Below are 20,897 nucleotides of genomic sequence, written 5' to 3' on the forward strand. Positions count from 1 at the left end.
CCACCGCAGTGAGAAGCCTGCAAACCACAACGAAGAGTAGCCCCACTCGCTGCAACTAGAGAAAGCCCGTGGGCAGCAACGAACACCCAGGGCAGCCAAAAATAAATAAATAAAATTTTAAAAAAAATCAGGATTCTGTCATCAAGGAGAATGTCACTGTCCCAGTGACTCTTGGTAGGCAGACAACTGTGTCTGCCACGGGAGAGTGTGCAAGAAAAAGGTAATTATAATACATTGGGACAAGTGCTATGATAAGAAAGCATAAAAGAGGCTGTGGCCCTTAGCCAGCCTCCAAGATGGCCCCCAAAGATCCATGCGTCCTAGTATTTATCCGCTTGTATTAGGTTGGTTCGTTGGACAAATGGAAGTGACAGTATATGACTTTAGAGGCTAGCTCATAAAAGACACAGCCGCTTCTACCTCGTTCTCTTGGAGGGTCCATTCTGGGGGAAGCTTTGTTGTGCGAACAATGTAAGTAAACCTGGTGAGGAGCTGACGCTTCCCGCCCACAACCGGCTCCAGCTTGTCAGCCATGTGAATGAACCTCTTTGGAAGCAGCTCCTCCAGCCCCAGACAGACATTCAGTCAGTCCAGTGCAGCTCTGGCTGATATCGTGACGGCAACCTCATGAGAGACCCCGTGCCAGAACTCAGCTAAGCTGCTTCTGAACTGCTGACACACAAGAACCTTATGTATGTAAGGTAATACATATTGATTGTTTTAAGTCCCTTAGTATTGGGGGTGATTAGTTACAAAGCCATAGATAACACAGGTTAGTCTTAAGGCTCTTGGAATGGAATTTCAAATATTAGGAAGACAGTAAGGTGAGGTGGCGGGAGAGGAGGGTGAAAACCTAGCAGACTAGGATTCAGGAAACCTGGGACCTTTAGTTCAGTTGTGAACTTGGGGCAAATTGAATCACTTCTTTGGATGGCATAAGTACATCCTGGGAAGGAGAGAGTAATAATTGTCAGAAAAATGAGAAAACTATCAAACGTTTGTAGAATAACCTCTTAACTGTGATACAAGTCTCAGTTCTTTTCTCTGAGGCAGTCAACAGCTTATCTTTTTTTCCCCCCATCCATCTTGAAAGCAAAAATACCGAGACACCCATAGGACCAGGAGAGCTTGGACAGGAACGCAAGGGTCCACCATTAGGAAAAGCAAGTTGGCATGGAGGAATGGTTCAGAACCAAGGACAGTAGACTACGGACCTCTGCCACTTCCCCCCACAGAGAATTCGGGGCTTGATATGCATTTTCTGGCATCCATTCTCTGATACGTAAAACTAGAGGAGTTGAATCATACGCTATTTAAAACTCAGCTCTGATCTGTAAATTCATGATTCCAGCTTATTTGCACTGCTCTCAGATCCCTGTCAAACACCTTCAGTTTCTGCTACTGTAGAAGGTCAGCCTTGTATCGGATGGACATAGCACTGAGGGTAATATACTGAACTCGCATCAATTTGCCAAGGAAAAGAGGACAAGCAAAGGGTGCTAATTTATTTCCCTGTATTCAGCTGTTTGCTATCATTTGCCAAGCCCTGCAGGGATAAAGCAGGGAGAAGTCACAGATTCTTTGCTCAAAAAGTCTGCAGTCTAGAGGGCAAGTGACAAGGACTCAAATAACTTTCTTACTGCGTTTCTCCTTCCTCCTTCGTATACACACTGTCTGCATCTCCCTACATAAGACTGACTCTCAGAGGAGGATCTTAGAATGTTTTCTTTCATGTAAGTTTAATTTACTGAGTTACTGTTTACTTTAAACCTCATCTGTCTTATGGAATGAAGGTTAATGAGGCTATGAGTAACAGAGTTTTAAAAGTTTTTATTTTATTTTATTTATTTATTTTTGTTTTTTATTATTTTTCTTAACAGACATTCTTTTAATTTGGGCAAGTCCGTTAAAATTTGTTCATTGGCAAAATAGGACTACAATATTGGCCCTGCCTATCTGTAGCTTTTGTCAGCTTAGCAATCCTCTTTCCACTGCAGAAATAGTACCCCCAGCCCTAATTCCATGTGGCTCTGGCTGGACTGTCAATCATGTCTACTGTCTGGTCACAGTAGTGGCTATAGATTTGAGACCAGCCAATGGTGTTAAACTGCTCCGTTGTTCACAGAGATTGGCTCAAGGGATGGGTACATGGCCAAAGCAGGGCGGGCCACTTAGAATCTCTCCACATGATCTGATTTCTGCTTCATCTGGAATTGCAATCTACAAGGATGATGTAAGCTTTAGTTGCCTGTAGGAAGCCATCTACAATAGGAGAAGATAACACTAATGTGTTAAAGAAGAGTGAAGCTAAGATACAGAGAGGGAAGGAGTAAGAGAGAATGAGAGAGAAGAATGAGACAGGGAGAGAGGGAGAGAGAGACGTTGTTTGGCCTCTGGATCCAGCCAGGCCTGAATGTAGCACATTTTGTGTTTGCCAATACATTCTCTTATGCTTATGCACGCTTAAGATATGTATCTTTCACCCGCAACCTAAAAGAATACCGACTAACATGCTAACTCTAAGAGTTATTATGAGGACCAAGTGAAATATTTGAAAGCCTTTTGTCAAACACAGAATATAAAAGCTGCCATAATGTTCTCTGGAGCTAATCCTTTAATCTCTCCATACGTCCTTAAGTGCACAATAAATATTATTCCTTCAATTCGGTTCTGCAGCCTCGATGCCCTGATGATGGGGAAAATGTTCAATTCTCCTTCCTTTGATATTAAGGTAAGTGTTTCACTTATCAAATTTCTCAATGAACTAAATAATAACCTGAAAGATCTCTGTGTTCTTTCTGTATGGGTTAAAAACGCCTAACTACTCAGAGTTAAGTGCAAACAGCTTTTGGCATTACTTTATAATGAGACCCTTAAGGAAAACGTTGCCCTCTTAATGTTTTGCTTAAATTGCAGTGAAGTGGCTGCCATTTTGGATGATAGAACACCCTACCATTCACTGCCGTTGATTTTATCTGCACTAAGATAAATCCATGACAGTGACATTCCTGCAGTTCTGAGGCAGGACAAAAACTCTTGCAGATGTTCCCTCAAATTAACCTCTCTTTCTTTTTTGGAGGGGGGAGCTCTTTAGAAAAGCTTGCATTTCTAAAGCATTTTTAGGAAGTCCTTTTGGAGCCTTGACTTATAGTCAGAACTGTAATTAGTCTTATTTTTTCTCCAAACTTGAAATATCTTTGCTAGAAACATGGGACTTTGTGTTTTCTCTAAAAGTAGGACATTTTGGAGTATAATTTAGACAAGTTGAAGATTTGATAGTTGAAGCGAGAGCAGCAGCTACAGTGGGGTCTAAACATTTGGTGGATCTGAGCTTTCCAACTGATAGAGGTGGTTTTGAGCCCTTAGGAAGCCACCTAGCTCAGTAATTTCTAAAAATTGATCTATAGTCTATAGGTCTTCCTGATACGGTATTTTTTTTTTTAAGATTTTTTTTTTTGATGTGGACCATTTTTTAAAAAATTAATTTATTTTTATATTTATTTTTGGCTGTGTTGTGTCTTCGTTTCTGTGCGAGGGCTTTCTCTAGGTGCGGTGAGCGGGGGCCACTCTTCATCGCGGTGCGCGGGCCTCTCACTATCGCAGCCTCTCTTTGTTGCGGAGCACAGGCTCCAGACGCGCAGGCTCAGTAGTTGTGGCGCACGGGCCCAGTTGCTCCGCGGCATGTGGGATCTTCCCTGTCCAGGGCTCGAACCCGTGTTCCCTGCATTGGCAGGAGGATTCTTAACCACAGCGCCACCAGGGAAGCCCCTTGATATGGTATTTAATAATTGAGAAAGTACTGGTCTTGAATTTTTATGAGGACTTTCGGTTTCCTAGATTTTCATTATTACACACAGAGTCTATTCCTAAAAACCTATTAAATAGTTATTAAGGGGTTATTAATGCTTATTCAAATTTGATATCCAGAAACTAAGCTTATTGCACTATTGAGTTACCGAGGCCTCAAATTCAGTGCTAATTTACTCTATGCCACCTATGCTGGTCCCATCTCTGTTCCTCAGTAAGACCGCATGCATTACCTATGCAGGGCCTTTGCACTTGCTGTTTCCTCTGCCTGGGAACACAGTTTCTTAGTTCTTTAAACACTTGGCTCCACCTTGCCACTTAGGTATCAACTCAAATGACTCCTAAGAACCTTCCCTGCCCACCCCATTAAAACAGCCCGCCACCAGTCACTCTTGGTTACCGTATCCCATTTTGTTCTGTACATTGCTTTTTATGTTTATTGTCAATCTTGCCCTTGGAGTTTCAGCTCCGGAGGACAAGGCCTTGTTCATCTTGTTCACATTTGTATCACCAGCTTCTAGAAACTATGCCAGATGCATAAATAAATATTAGCTGGATGAAAAAAAAAGTCTGGCTTCCATGCAACTTTACACACTGGTGTGCAGCTGTTAGATTCCTACCAGACACTGGGAGCAGGTGGCCTAGGCAGACTATGGTGTTTTTGGCTGCTCCAAAAGATGACTGCAGCCTTTAAAAAGCTTTAGAGTCACTTATCAAGAAGAAGGTTCTTCACCTGGAATTCACAGATGGGTTCGAGAGGCACATGAACCTTCTGAAATTTTACACACGTTTTTGGGGGGAGAGAAGGGCAATGATGTTCTTCGTGTTCCCAGTGGGATGGGCAGCAGTGGTTGAGGCCAACTTGCTGCTAATCTAGGCCAGTCCAACCCAATTTTGCAGTGCCAAGCACACACTGGCACTCCCAGCATCTCTGCCTTTCCAGCTTGGGCACCCTGCCTCAGGCTCCGAGCAAGTAGTCAATCAAGTCCTTTTATTTGCCTTTTTTTCATCGATCATATATACAGAGAGATTTATTTATTTATTTAAATTTATTTATGTAATTAATTTATTTTCGGCTGCTTTGGTTCTTTGTTGCTGTGAGCAGCTTTCTCCAGTTGCGGCGAGCGGGGGCTACTCTTCGTTGTGGTGCGCGGGCTTCTCATTGCAGTGGCTTCTCTTGATACGGACGGAGCACGGACGCTAGGCGTGCGGGCTTTAGTAGTTGTGGCACGTGGGCTCAGTAGTTGTGGCTCGTGGGCTCTAGACCACAGGCTCAGAAGTTGTGGCGCACGGGCTTAGTTGCCCCGCGGCATGTGGGATCTTCCCGGACCAGGGCTCAAACCCGTGTCCCCTGCATTGGCAGGCAGGTTCTTAACCACTGCGTCACCAGGGAAGCCCGAGAGAGAGATTTAAAATGACTGAAGTTCATAAGAAGTTTGTATAAGGATGCTCAAACATAGAGCAGAAAATATACTTTGAAAACTTGGATCATTTCTTTGTTGCCCAAAACCCTCCATGCTTTTGCACCTCAGGCATAACTGAAGCAATTCAGCACAGTTTGCTTCTACTATCAACCTTGAGGATGTCTAAGATTTTAGGCTGTGGAGTCAGGTGGATTTCTGTGCAAATTCAGGTCCAACCGCTTTGTGTCACCAAGCACAGGCTCGTCTCACTGTGCCTCAGTTTCAGCCTCGCAAAATGATACCCTTGCCTCGTAGGATTGTGATGAGGCACACGTGGTACGATATGCCAGTCACTGTCTTAGCTGCTTTATATATAGTAACTCAGATATAATATAATATAGTATAATCCTTATAAGAATCTATGAGGTAGGTCATTTAAAAATCATTGCCGTGGGACTTCCCTGGTGATGCACTGGTTAAGAATCTGCCTGCCAATGCACGGGACACGGGTCCAAGCCCTGGTCCGGGAAGATCCCACATGTCACGGTGCAACTAAGCCCGTGCGCCCCAACTACTGAAGCCCGAGCGCCTAGAGCCCGTGCTCCGCAACAAGAGAAGCACCGCAATGAGAAGCCCGTGCACCGCAACAAAGAGTTGCCCCTGCTTGCAGCAACTAGAGAGAAAGCCCACGCAGCAACGAAGACCCACGGCAGCCAAAAATAAATTAATAAATAAAATTTAAAAAATCATTGCTATTGTACAGAATGGAAAATTGAGGCACAGAGGAGTTAAGTAACCTGACCAAGAATACAAAGTTATTAAATGTCCCTGCAAAATTCAAGCTACTTCTCCATACATACAGAATTCCACGGTGCCTGACGCGTGATGGGCATATCACGTGGCCTTTGGAGTGGCTGGAATGACTAAATGGGAGGGCGAACATAGTACATGGGAGCCTAGCACAGAGCAAGCATCTAATGAGTGTTATTGTTTCACTGAAGCAGTCACTCATGTTGGAATAACTGGCAGCAGAGCTACCCCAAAAGTAGCCCAATCCCTGAAGACACTATGAATATTTTACTTTTGTGCACCAGAATGGAGTACAGGTAAACCAAGCTTGGACTGCAAACTGTTTGTGAAACATTTCTCCCCGTCCTCAGTGACAGTGACAAATGCAGCGCAGACTGTGATGTGCCGTCTTTAGGGTCAGCAGCAGAGGAGTCCTCACATCTGGTTTTGTGGCGTGATTTTGATTACGGTCCTGCATGCTTGCTCTGGACAGATTCTCTAGTCATCCCAGCAATTATTTCGTTTATTCAATATCCTTTTAATAAGCCCTCTTCTGCCCTGTTTTCGTTAAATATGTGCTATTGCTTGCAGCTAAGACCTCTGAGATTTTCATGTCATTTGTTCATCACATACTTATAAAGCAACTCCTATGTGGCAGGCTCTGGGGATGCAGCAGAGAACCACACAAAAAATGGTCCTGCTTGCATGGAGCTTATGTGCATGCAATAATATTTCAAAGTGGTGCAGAGTCTGCGTTTCTCTATAATAAAATCCCTTTGCCAAATGTAGGAGTTGCAGACCTGCTACTGGCAAGAGTGAAGCAAATGGGTGAGCACAACTATCCTGATGTGGGAGCATTTTCCTCTAGGAGTTCAGTCTTGATAAGTGTCAGTGCAGGAATCGCACTCCTAGGAGGGTTACAGAGTCATCTGCCAGGACCTGTGATCCATATCTGGGTAATAATGTTGGCATTACTTGAAGTGGCAGGCAGGATGCCTACGTTCTGATGGACTTGGGTGAGTAGCTGAGCCAACCAAGGAGAGGTTGGATGAGTGAGAAACAAAGGATTCTTGGTTAATCTGAACACTTCATTTGAGAACCAAAAATCTTTTAACGAATAACTTCTTGGACCTTGAGCCACATATTTCCCCCGAAAAGTATGCATTTTTTTTCCAGCAAATTTCGTTGGGGGTTATGTTATTGAGGAATGAACTGAGATGAATATGTGGAAATGTTACTGAATGGCATAGAAATCTGAAGACCTGCAGGAGAGTTAAAAATTCCAACCCTTGGGCTTCCCTGGTGGCGCAGTGGTTGAGAGTCCGCCTGCCGATGCAGGGGACACGGGTTCATGCCCCGGTCCGGGAGGATCCCACGTGCCGCGGAGCGGCTGGGCCCCTGGGCCATGACAGCTGGGCCTGCGCACCCGGAGCCTGTGCTTCTCAACGGGAGAGGCCGTGGCGATGAGAGGCCCGCGTACCGCAAAGAAAAAAAAAAAAAAAAGCACATGAATCAAATTTTAATACGCTGTATGATGGGTGGATGAGGCTGTCCATTGTACCGTTTCTTTCTTTGAATTCTCAGGCATGGTTTGGCGCTCCTCCTTTACTTCCTTCCTGTTAATAGTCATTCTGCTGGTTAAATATCCCCAGCTCCTTCAACCTTTCCTAGTTGACACAGTTTTAGTCCCATCACCATCCTGGTCTCCCCCACTGTCCTAACCAATGCTCTAAGAGGTTGATGGAGTATGTGTGAAGAATCTTAAGTAGCAAGTGAAAGGAACTCAATCATATTGTATTAAGTGAAAAAATACATATGTATATTGGTTGGGGAAACTGAAAGTTCTGGGGCGAGTCAAGTTCAGACAAGACTGGTCAGTGGCTCTGTATGCATGTGCGAGGACTGCCATAACAAAGTACTCCATTGGGTGGCTTTGAACAACAGGTGTAGAGAGAGAGAGATATATGTATACAGATATATAAATATATTTAATTTATTTTATTGAAGTATAGTTGATTTACAATATTGTGTTAATTTCTGCTATACAGCAATGTAATTCAATTATACATATGCTTTTTCATATTCTTTTCCATTATGGTTTAATCACAAGATATTGAATATAGTTCCCCGTATAGTGCTATACAGTAGGACCTTGTTGTATATCCATTCTATATATAATAGTTTGCATCTGCTAGCCCCCAAATCCCAATCCATCCCTCCCCCTTGGGAACCATAAGTCTGTTCTCTATGTCTGTGGGTAGGTTTCTGTTCCGTAGATAAGTTCATTTGTGTCATATTGTGGATTCCACATATAGGTGATATATTATTTGTCTTTCTCTTTCTGATTTACTTCACTTAGTGTGATAATCTCTAGGTCCATCCATGTTGATGAAAATGGCATTTCATTCTTTTTTAATGACTGATTAGTATTCCACTGTATGTATGTGCCACATCTTCTTCATCCATTCCTCTGTCTGTGAACACTTTCATTGCTTCCGTGTCTTGGCTACTGTAAATACTGCTGCAGTGGACGTTGTGGTGTGTGGGTTTTTTCGAATACTGGATTTCTCTGAATATACCCCCAGGAGAGGGATTGCCGGATCATCTGGTAGCTTTCTTTTTATTTTTTAAGGAACCTCCATAATGTTCTTTAAAGTAGCTGTCACCAGTTTCCATAACCACAAGCAGTTTAGGAGGGTTCCCTTTTCTCCACACACACTCCAGCTACTATTTTTTATAGACTTTTTGATAACGGCCATTGTGACTGGTGCAAGGTGATACCTCCTTCGAGATTTGATTTGTGTCTCTCTCATAATTAGTGGTGTTGACCATCTTTTCATGTACTTCTTTCTTAAAGAATGTGAGTAAAAATTACCTCTTGAAATGGGCTTTTTGATGGTCTGCCATGTTCTGCGTTCTTTTTCCATTCCCAACCACAAGACATTTTTTAAAAAAAAATAAATTTATTTATTTATCTTTTTATTTTTGGCTGTGATGGGTCTTTGTTGCTTTGCTCGGGCTTTCTCTAGTTGCGGCGAGTGGGGGCTGCTCTTCGTTGCGGTGCACGGGCTTCTCATTGCAGTGGCTTCTCTTGTTGCGGAGCACGGGCTCTAGGCACGCGGGCTCAGTAGTTGCGGCTCGTGGGCTCTAGAGCGCAGGCTCAGCAGTTGTGGTGCACGGGATTAGTTGCTCCACAGCATGTGGGATCTTCCCGGACCAGGGCTCGAACCCGTGTCCCCTGCATTGGCAGGCGGATTCTTAACTGCTGTGCCACAGGGGAAGTCCCACAGGACATTTCTTGAGGGCATTAACAGCCCCCCAGGCCTTGGGAATAGGAAGTGCCCATGAGCACCAGTTGTAAAGTTGTTGCTATGGGCAGTGTCCACAAGGCAGCAGCATTTCTTCATGCCCAAGTCGGGTTACTCGGGCAAGCAGAGGCTTAGCGAAAGTTGTCTTCCTGGGTTGTGAATGTGGAAGGTGCCAGAGCAAACACCCAAGGGCTTGTGTCTCACTACTTCTTCCCCATTAAACTTCACCCCCCAGACAAATCGGAAGCCCTGACTAACCTCCCTGCCAAAGGTGCTGTTGTTCGTAGGTGGGTTGACTCGAAGGAAGGAGACTGAAGATGGGAACCCCAGTGCCAGGAGACATGGAGGCTAGGGGACTTTTGGAAGCTCCTGCGGGCCGTAGGGTCCACCTTCGTTTGGGTGCTCTAGGCTTGGTTAAGCTGTAGGAGGGCCCGCCTGGATCTGTAGATTGTGGTCCCATGCAGAGCCAAACAGACCCTACGGATTAAAGGGGGGGCTCGTTGGCGGGCACATCCTCCCCAGCCCTCTCGGCCAAACCACAGTCCAGCCACGGGACCCAAGCCTGCTCAGGCTCCAGGGAGGGGATAACAGCCCAAGTCAAGGAGGCCGGAGGGGAATAGTAGGCATTGCTCTGCTCTGCTTTGCTTCGCTTTTTGTAAGTTCATGTTTATGGTATGTTGGAATATAGTTGACGTACAGTGTTGTGTTTGTTTTCGGTGTACAGCCATCGGATTCAGTTATACATATACTTACAGTATATCTATTGTTTTCAGATTCTTTTGCCACAGAGGTTATTGCAGAAGGTCGAGTAGAGCTCCCGGTGCCGAGCGTCAGGTCCTTGTGGGTTATCTATTACGCATATATGTATTTGTGTGGATGTGTTTGTCCTGACCTCCTAATCTATCCCTCCCCCTTCCCCTTTCCTTTAAGTAACCGCACATTTGTGTTTTAAGTCTGTGAGTCTCTTTCTGCTTTGTCAATTAGTTCATTTGTATCTATTTTTCGATTCCACCTAGAAGTGATATGATACGCTATTGGTCTTCCTCTGTCTGAAGTGCTTCACTCAGTGTATGATCCTCCCAGGTCCATCCACGTTGCTGCCAATGGCGTTATTTCATTCTTTTTTACGGCGGAGTAATAGTCCATTGTACACCTGTACCACGTCTTTTTTTATCCATTCATCCGTTGGTGGACATTTTGCTGGGTTCTGTGTCCTGGCTATTGTAAATAGTGCTTCAGTGAACGTTGGGGTGAATGTGTCTCTTCGAATTACGGTTTTCTCCAGATATACACCCAGGAGTGGGAATGCCGAATATAGGGTAGCTCTCTTTTTAGTTGTTTTCAGGAACTTCAAGACTGTCCTTTATACTGACTTACCAATGTACATTCCCACCAATAGTGTAGGAGGGTTCCCGTTTCTCCACGCTCACCTCCAGCTTTATTGTTTGTAGACTTTTGATGGTGACCATTCTGACTGATGCGAGGCATTACCTTGCTGCAGTTTTGATTTGCATTTCTCTAATAATTAGGGATGTTGAGCATCTTGTGTTGTTGTTTATTTTTTTCTTTTCTTAAACAGTGTCAGTAAAATTAACTTCTTGAAATTTCCTTCTTGAGTGTCGGCTGTGTCTTGAATTCTTTTTGCATTACCTACCCCAGGACATTGCTTGAGGGCAGGTGTCATTAACAGTCCCCCAGGCCTTGGGAATAGGAAGTGCTTTTGAGCTGCGGTTGTAAATTTGTTGTTACGGGAAATGTCCACAAGGCGGCAGCATTTCTCCAAGCCTAAGTCGGGTTACTCGGGCAAGCGGAGCCTTAGGGAAAGTCGTTTTCCCGGGCTGTGAATTAGAGTGGAAGGTGCCAGAGCGAACACCCAAGGGCTTGTGTCTCACTACTTCTTCCCCCTTAAGCTTCTACCCCCGCAGACAAATGCGAAGCCCTGCCAAACCGCCCCGCCGAGGGTGCTGTGGTTCAAAGGAGGGGCGACTCGCAGGAAGGAGGCTAGTTGTTGGAAACCCAGCACAGGGGACGTAGAGTAGGGGACTTTGGGGAGCTTCTCCAGGCCGTAGGGTCCACCATCGTTTGGGTGCACTAGGCTTGTTTAAACCGTAGGAGGGCCCGCCTGGATCTGCAGATTGTGGTCCCATGCAGAGCCAAGCAGACCCTACGGGTTAAAGGGGGGGCTTGTTGGCGGGCACATCCTCCCCAGCCCTCTCGGCCAAACCACAGTCCAGCCACGGGACCCAAGCCTGCTCAGGCTCCAGGGAGGGGATACCAGCCCAAGTCAAGGAGGCCGGAGGGGAATAGTAGGCATTGCTCTGCTCTGCTTTGCTTCACTTTTTGTAAGTCCATTTTTATGTAATGTTGGAGAATAGTTGATGTACAGTGTTGTGTTTGTTTTTGGTGTACAGCCATCGGATTCAGTTATACATATGCATACATATGTATATACCTATTATATTTCAGATTCTTTTGCCACAGAGGTTATTGCATTAGGTCAAGTAGAGTCCCCTGTGCTGAGCCTCAGGTCCTTTTGGATTATCTATTATGCATATATCTATTTCTGTGTATCCATTATCCCGACTTCCTAATTTATCTCTCCCCATTCCCCCTTCTTTTATGTAACCCCACGTTTGTGTTTTAAGTCTGTGAGTCTCTTTCTGCTTTGTCAGTTAATTCATTTGTATTTACTTTTCGATTCCACCTAGAAGTGATATCATATACTTTTGGTCTTCCTCTGTCTGAAGTCCTTCACTCAGTGTATGATCAACACAGGTCCATCCATGTTGTTGCCAATGGCATTATTTCATTCTTTTTTATGGCTGAGTAATAGTCCATTGTATTTATGCACCATGTCTCCTTTATTCATTCCTCTGTTGATGGTCATTTAAGTCAAACAACAGATATTTATTGTCACAGTTTTTGCGGTAGAAGTCCACGATCAAGGTGTAGGCAGGGTTGGTTCCTTCTGAGGCTGCCTCTCTCCTAGTTACTGGTGGTAGCTGGTAGTCTTTGGCATTGTTTGGAAGAAACTTCTTAAAATATTAAGTACCAGAAAACAGACTGGACGCTGCTGTTCTTAATTCTTCTGTATCAAAGTTCTTCGCTGATTAGCAGCTCTCCCCGGAAAATTCAGGGTCTACCCAGACTCCTCTTCAGCGATAAGGAGTAGTTCAAGAAGCTGTACTTAAATTATGGAGCACCGAGCACCCATGTCTCTGCACTTTAGCATTTATATCCACATTTCCATTTTGAACCAAACTTTCTAGAAAGTCTCTCACTCATATGACAAGGCTCTCATAAGAAAAGACACTGTGCCTTGAGCACTTATTAATATTCATGATTATTTCTAAATGAAAACTAAAATGAAATGATATGTTGTCAGGCTTAGGAAAATGCATTATGAAAAGTCACCAAATATGGCTGTGCAGAGCATGCCACTGAAAGCTTTAAAGATATAGTCAGTACATTTCAGTTTACCTAGAATCCCACTTTAGTAAGTCCAGAATGTAAGTTGAATTGCACGTGGTTTTCTATGTTAAATGAAACACAGTTGATAGACCGAGCATAAAGCTTATGTGCAAACCTGGCTTTTGAATCATAACAGACCTGGTTCTACTCCCAGCACCAGCCTTTTACTTTCTGAGCAAGTAACTGGGCAAGTATTCCAAGCATCACTTTCCTCATCTGCAAAATGCAAGTAAATATACCTGGCTCTTACGGTCATTCTGAGGATTAAATACGTAACTTACAAGATCTCAGGGTACAGCATCCGTTGAAGCAAAGCACTCAGGAAAACGGCAACCATTGTGAAGTTAAAAACAAAAAAAGCCACGTTTTCCTTTGGTAATTAGAAAACCATAAGTGCACTTGATCCTTTGGCTTGAACGTGATGTTTATATAAGTGGAATCTTTGAAAAGGCATACCTGGATAATTTTCTTTCCATCTTGAAATAGGTACCCTACCAAACTGCAAAGGGAGTGTTTCATTGTGTATTTTGTCTGCCGTATAAGAATAAGTTACACCTTCAAGTAATGGTTTTGAAAAGCCATCTATGCTTACATAGAGTACAGAGTTCTTTAAGGAAAAAAAAAAACTGGAGCGAATATTCTGGGTCTTCCATCAAAGCTGAGAAAAGTGTTGAGGTGCTATATAAGCATAAAACACTAGGAATGATGAACACTGTTAACAGCCGGGAGGGGGAAGCATGGAAGGAGCTGGTAGATGGTGGAATCCTTTACAAGTGACAGTCCTTGTGCCTGTAACACGTTGCTCTAATATAAATTCAGAGGATGCCTTCGAGCTTAGTAAATCAAAAATAGATTTGAACCTTATTGATTGAATTTTTAAAAATCAAATCATTCTTCTCCTGAAACATATTTGTAGTTACAGGATATTGCCTGAAATTTGAGATTATTAAGGAAAAAAGACCAGCCAAAAACAGAGGGTTAGAATTTAGAAGGTCTCGGATTTTGTGTTTACTTAAATTCACCATTTCCAAGTCTACCATGACAATATACCTAACCAATAAAATAAATGCTTTTGCTGAGGACAGGAATCAAAGGACACCATATACTTTCTTTTTTCTTTTTTAAATTGAATTATAATTGACACACAATATTATATTAGTTTCAGGTGTACAACATAGTGATTTTATATTTTTATACCTTACGAAATGATCACTATGTCTAGTTACCATCTGTCACGATACAGAGTTATCACAGTATTATTAACTTTGTCCCCTATGTTGTCCATCACATCCCCATGATTAATTTATTTTATAGCTGGACGTTTGTACCTCTTAATCTCCTCCAACTATTTCACCTGTCCCCTCACCCGTATTATCCTTTTTTCTTAAGGGACCCCTCATAATTTGTAGGATCTGATGAGGACTTCATTTTTGGTTGCTTTAATTGGGGAAGGAGTGAAAGGTGGTAAAGCGAAGTGAGGGCGAAGATGCTGAGAAATCTACCCCCCATCCACAGAGCATAAAAAGGAAGAGGTGTCTGAGATCTTTTTGTACCAGATAATTGAGCTTATTATCCTGATGATTAATGACCTTCTTAGATCTCTTTCTAGCCCTATAATTTTGTAATTCCAAGAATAATGTCTCCCTCTAACTATCAAGGTAAGGATCACACTTAGGCAAAAGTGAGATTATGGTGGGAGTCATCCAGATAATTGCTATAATCCTCTGCTTTCCCTTTAGCACTGGAAGTCTGGGATGTTTAATCAAAAGCTAGGCCCTCTTGACTGAGTGAACGGACGGCTAACTGGGTTCACGGAGGCGTGCAGACACGCTAGGTGCCACAGTGAATGACAGCTGATGCTATCTCCGCCCTGTGGAATTTTGGAAGTACTGACGTAGCTGGACTGAACACAGTGAATTGTCTTACAGGTTTGGGCAATCTTACCGATAATGACAAGTAGCAAGAAGGCTCTGAACAAAGGAGTTATTCCAGAAACCACTGGAATAAATTGCCTTTGACAAAAGGAGAATCACAGTGGACCCCCAGCAAAACTGTGAAGATACAGAAACGTTGTTTCAGCAACAGCTCACAACACTTGGTGGAGAGTAGCTCTCAGCCTTTGAGCTCCTACCCTTCCTTGCCAGCATCTTCTCTCCCCTCCGCTCATATTGAATCCCCACTGATGCCTTTTGCCCTACAGAGAACCAATGCAATGGATCCCTTTATTTCTTTGATGTACCCATCCTCTGTCCTGTGATTGCCCAGGGAATGGGAATGAGTGAGATCAATGGGTGACATGGATGATATATGAAACCCTCAGGTTATGGACTTATCCCTTGAAGAGTCATGCTAGTTAAAGCTGGCATTTTAGGCAGAAAGAGGGGTCAAAGGTTCACAATGCATTTACTGACCATCTACTGTGTGCTGGAATTTTAGAAGCAGCTGTGGCTCATTCCCTTTAAGTTTAGTCAACTACAGGCCCACAAGGAAGATATTGTTGACTTTCTCACACTGTTGGGCAGCTGCTCTTTCATTCTGCTTCTGGGAAAGAAAGTGGTAAGATGAGTGGACTAAAGAGAATTGATTTTTTTTTTCTTTTTGGTTGGCTTCTAGGCTGTAAGAGATGGGTGACTTCAAAGATGGTGACCCCTTGTTTGGAATTTTCTGACTGAGACAGCTCTTGAGACTTGGAAAACTTGCTTTTCCCAACCTTTGTTGAATTTCAGGAAGCAGCCTACTCTCTCAAAGTAGGCTCACCTCAAACTAATTGAGGTGTCTCTCAATTACTCTGAATTATTAAGGTTATGAAGTGTCTTATCCTGTTAATTAAGTTTAAAACTGCAAATTGTTAAAAAAAATAGTCAATATTTTTCGGGACTTCCCTGGTAGTCCAGTGGTTAAGACTCCATGCTTCCACAGCAGGGGGCCTGGGTTCCATCGCTGGTCGGGGAACTAAGATTCTGTATGCCACGTGGTGCAGCCAAAGAAAAAAAGATTAATAAATATTTTTTAAATGCCAGCAAATAACATAGAAGGAAAGCCTTCAAGAGAGCATAATGAGGGGACTTCCCTGGTGGCACAGTGGTGAAGAATCTGCCTGCCAATGCAGAGGACACGGGTTTGATCTCTCTTCCGGGAAGATTCCACATGCCGTGGAGCAACTAAGCCCGTGCGCCACAACTACTGAGCCTGTGCTCTAGAGCCCGCGAGCCACAACTACTGAGCCCACATGCCGCAACTACAGAAAGCCCGCGCGCAGCAACGAAGACCCAACGCAGCCAAAAATAAACAAACAAATAAATAAATTTATAAAAAACAAAAATCATAATGAGGATGCAAAATGAAGGTGAAGAATGATACAGTAAGATGTATCTATAATTGTTTAAAGACGTACAAAGCCTACTCTGTGTAGTCAAATCAGATTCATTTGTAAGGAAGAAAGAGGCCTTCCACTGCCTGTTGTGTAGCTTTTATGGCCCCATCTGGAGGCCCGGGTTCAGAAGACCCAGCAATTCTGGGTGAGCTCAGACCCACCCTGGCTAGCCACATCCCACTGGAGCGTGCACTGTGTTTCTGTCTCATTCTGCTTTGGAGACTTTCCTGAGGCCCTCATGGCCCCCATGGAAGGTACAGCCCAAAAGCATCGGGGAAGCTAATGCCCTGGGGTCCATGTTCAACCAGTGGGGAAGAGGAGCTTGCGTATGAGTCTGCCATCCTCCATTTCTTGAGGTGGATAATCCTGGGCAGCGTCTCGTGTGCTTTTCAAAAGGTCCTGGTGGTACTGAGGCCCTGTTGCCCCCAACCAGTGCAGTCTGAGCAAAGGTACATTGACACTGGCTTTCTCAGCCCCACCGCCTTGCTCACTCGCGCTTCCTGGGACTCTGCCGATAGATGAATTGCACCGAAGTCCTTGTCTCAGAGGTTCCCAACGACAGCCACCCAGGGAGTGGCAGTCTCCGATAATATTCTGTAAAGTGCTGGGACTACAGGTGTCTCTCAGTTACTTTGACTTATTAAGGTTAAGAAATGTTTCCTCCTGCGAATTAATGTAAATTGTTGAAAATTTAATAAACATTTAAGAAATGTCAGCAAGTATTAGGAGGAACGCTTTTTTTTTTTTTTTCAAGCCTCTCACTGTTGTGGCCTCTCCCGTTGCGCAGCACAGGCTCCGGACACGCAGGCTCAGCGGCCATGGCTCACGGGCCCAGCTGCTCCGCGGCATGTGGGATCTTCCCCGACCGGGGCACGAACCCGTGTCCTCTGCATCGGCAGGCGGGCTCTCAACCACTGCGCCACCAGGGAAGCCCAGGAGGAACGCTTTTAAGAACACACATGAGAATGCAAAATTAAGTTGAAGGATGATACGGTAAGATGTTTATACAATGGTTTAAGGACACACAAAGCGATATCTTACATAAGTGATGGGCCACATATGCTTCTGGCTGAAGGATGTGTTCCAAGTTCACACTAGTGGCCTCCTCTGGGGAGGTAAACAGAAACATGGGGCTTGTAAGGGCTGTAGAGAGGATTTCAATTTAATCTGTAATTTTGTCAGGTATTTTAAAGAAAAGATTTGAAGAAAAGTGGAAACAATGTTAACATTTGTGCATTTTGGTTGGAAAGTATGCAGGCATTTATTCTATTTTCCGGTGTTATGAATTTTAAAATTTTCCCAAATTAAAAAGTTAAAGCAGTTTTAAATGTTGTCTAATAAGTCAGTGAATTCAAAACTTTTAAAAAGAATTAAGATGACCTGCATAAAGTCAGCTCGAAGCAACAACCAATATTGCCAATTTGATACATTTTCCTCCAGATTTTTTCCTGACTTACAGTTTGTTGACTTGAAATGCAACTATTAGTCTTGTTTTCTTTAGAAGCCCAGAACTTCTATTGTTGACTGTGGTAACCAGGGAGGAAGCACTGGTAACAGAGAAATTTTTAAAATATATTAATTTCTTCTCCAGAAAATGTGAGATTAGCACTATGAGAGTAAAGATGGAGTGTGACTGATTTCATGGTCACATAGGAAAGAACGTTTGTTCTTGCCCCAGATGGCTGACCACCCAATCCAGAATTTTTATTGGGAATAAACCAAGTTCAACCACATTTCTACCCTTCCTCTACCATCCATCTGTAAAAACTGTAACATACAAGCTTCATTCTATCTTCCATAAGTACTTCTGGCTACTGAGCTTTTTTTTTTTTTTCTACTTATGATTACAAATAACCTTCATTAAATGTGCAAACTGAACTTACAGTCTGGAATCGCGTGCATGGCTGCCGCTTGGAATTATTCAGTATTATTTTTTATGAATATACGTGTTGGGGGACAAGAGAACGTTTTGATAAATTCTCCTGAAATGTGCCAGATCGTTGCATATTTAGAGTATCTATTTGCACAAAACAATGGCGTGAACATATGGCTCACAAGTTCTGAAGCCTGATCCTGTTAGATAGATGAATGCTGGTAATTTATCATGTGCCTCCAGGAGTAGGGAGATGAATTGTAAAACCCTTTAATGGTTTCTGGCATCCAGGCAACAAACCTTTCTGGCCTTTCTCAGTCTGCCCTTGGACTCATCAGCATCTCTGTGAAGTAGGATTCAAGGATGAAGTCCACATGAAACTTTTGCTCTAAGTTTTTTTTTTTTTAATTAATTAGTTAATTTGTTTATTTTTGGCTGCGTTGGGTCTTCGTTTCTGTGCGAGGGCTATCTCTAGTTGTGGCGAGCGGGGGCCACTCTTCATCGCGGTGCGCGGGCCTCTCACCATCCCGGCCTCTCTTGTTGCGGGGCACAGGCTCCAGACGCGCAGGCTCAGTAGTTGTGGCTCGCGGGCCTAGTTGCCCCACGGCACGTGGGATCTTCCCAGACCAGGGCTCGAACCCGTGTCCCCTGCATTGGCAGGCAGATTCTCAACCATTGCGCCACCAGGGAAGCCCTGCTCTAAGTTTTAGGGAACAGACTGACCGGGAGCAGACCTAAACAGAAAACATTACAGGCAGAAAACCACAATGTCTTTTCCTCTGAGGTTTTTTTTGGTTTTTAAAAGAGCTTGCAGCTTCGCATACTGCAAACCTTTCTTTCTGTTTCCTTTCTCCCCTCACCGCCACCCCATGGGAACCAGGAATAATAATTTCTAACGACCCAGGAGAAGGGGGTGGGAAAGTATGCTGCAAAGCCATGGGAGTGATTTGAAAACTCTTGACTCCCTTCAAACTCGCCAGAAACTGTAAATAGGAACGCCTGGCAAGATGGGAACAAGGGACAGACCTTTCACTTCTTCAGAATGCTCTTGAACAGGAGGGAGGGAGAGAGCAGGAACGTTTCAGATATTTTGCACGAAACCCGCTTCATTCATTTTACAGCAGAGCTGCTTGGCTTTGTGGGGGAGCAGTTATCTGGGCAGGACTCAGAGCTGAAGAATTCTGCTGCAGTGGCTGCTGGTGATGGGATGGGATTTAAAAAAATTCCTCCTTGGGGAGAAAAAGTCGACAGAATATTTGTTTTTTTGGAGTATGTGTCTATTACATGTCTGTTATGGTCTGCATTATGTCCTCCCCAAATTCATATGTTGAAATCCTGACCCCCCCCAACCATGTGACAATATTTGGAGATAGGGCGTTTAGGGAGGTAACTGGTATTGAATGAGGTCTTAAGGGTGGGTCCCTAATCTTACGGGACTGGCGTCCTTATAAGAAGAGGAAGAGACACCAGAGATCCCACTCTCTCTCCACACGTACAGAGAAAAAGCTACGTGAAGACCCAGACACAAGGCGGCCGTCTGCAAGCCAGAAAGATATCTCCCACCAGAAACCAACCCTACCAGCACCTTGATCTTGGACTTCCAACCCCAGCACTGTGAGAGAATACATTTCTGTTGTTTGGGCCACTTAGGCTATGGTGTTTTGTTCTGGCAGCCCAAGGTGACTCACGCAGTGTCAGTTAACACCGGGAGGTGGACTTCATCTCACGTGGGTATGTTAAATGGCTCTGGGTACATATTAAGGTCCGAGAGGTGGCAGCGTGATGAAGGGAATTGGCTGCTGGACTCAGGCAAGCCTTATATGAATCTCAGTTAACTGCTTCCTAGGCGCGTGCCTTTCAGCAAATGACCCTCTCTCTGTGTGTTTCCTCATCTGTAGAAGAGGAATAATAAGAGTTTATACCTGCAGGACGGTTGTGAGGTTAAACGCTTTAATGTACGTAGAGCGTGTCACAGTGGCTGGCGAACAGCTCTACACAATGCCGGCTCTGTCGAGGTGGCTCAGAGCCTCGTGTGTTGACAGTTTTTTCACTTTACAAAGAACATCCATAACCATGATTATGTTTGATTTTTATAGCCATCTTATGAGATTAGTTGGAAAGGCAATGCTACACCCACTTGAGGGAAGAGGAAACCCAAAATCAGAGAAGCCAAGAAACTTTCCCGAGCTCGAATTTCTAGCAAATCTAATAAATCGAGTAGAGCCAGGCTTCAAATGAAAGTCCCCTGACTCCAAGTTCCGAGCTTTTTGAACTAAATTTCCTACCTTTCTGAATTCCTCCCTTCCCCGCTTGTTTCCTCTTTTCTGGTCTTCTTTTCACCAAACATGTATCGAGTTTCTATTATGCTCCTGGCATTTCCCCTCTTTCCCTGGACCTGCGTTTCTTTTCTCTTTATTCATTTTGACCTGGCCGCTAAGTGTGTGCTGCGTGTGTGTGCAGGCACGTGCATGCCTGCCTGGGGACACGCCCACGTGCCCACGCTGGTGCTTCCCGTGCTATCATCTCCGTGGGGATGACCGTCTGCTTTGAGTCTCTCCTCCTAACCCGCCAGTTTTTTAGCTCTAAGAAGTCAACACTGAGCTTTCAAGGACATTATAAATAAAGCCTTAACAGTACTCTCTTTTCTTATCTGAAAACTGACACCAAACACAGGCTACCAGGACAAAAAGAAGGAGAACAGGGTAGTGGTCGAGCAGATAATCAATATCTTTAAATGATATGAGAGCAGAGATTCCCAAAAGGGAGGTGAAAAGAGACCTGAAAATGACAGCCTGAGAAAGCTTGCTGGGCTCTTCTAAGGGAGTGAGAGGTAGGCTGTTGTTTGAAAAAGCAGATTTCATTTTACAGTTTTC

At 44.0% G+C, this 20,897-nt stretch overlaps 1 protein-coding gene across 7 annotated transcripts in view; it reads left to right on the top strand.

The window, feature by feature from the left end:
• Positions 1-20,897, top strand: part of SLC25A26 (solute carrier family 25 member 26) — a 314,287-nt gene that overhangs the window by 120,021 nt on the left and 173,369 nt on the right. The gene's annotated exons all lie outside the window — the stretch shown is intronic.

This window comes from Stenella coeruleoalba (assembly GCF_951394435.1).
Source record: "Stenella coeruleoalba genome assembly, chromosome: 10".
Taxonomy (NCBI): domain Eukaryota; kingdom Metazoa; phylum Chordata; class Mammalia; order Artiodactyla; family Delphinidae; genus Stenella; species Stenella coeruleoalba.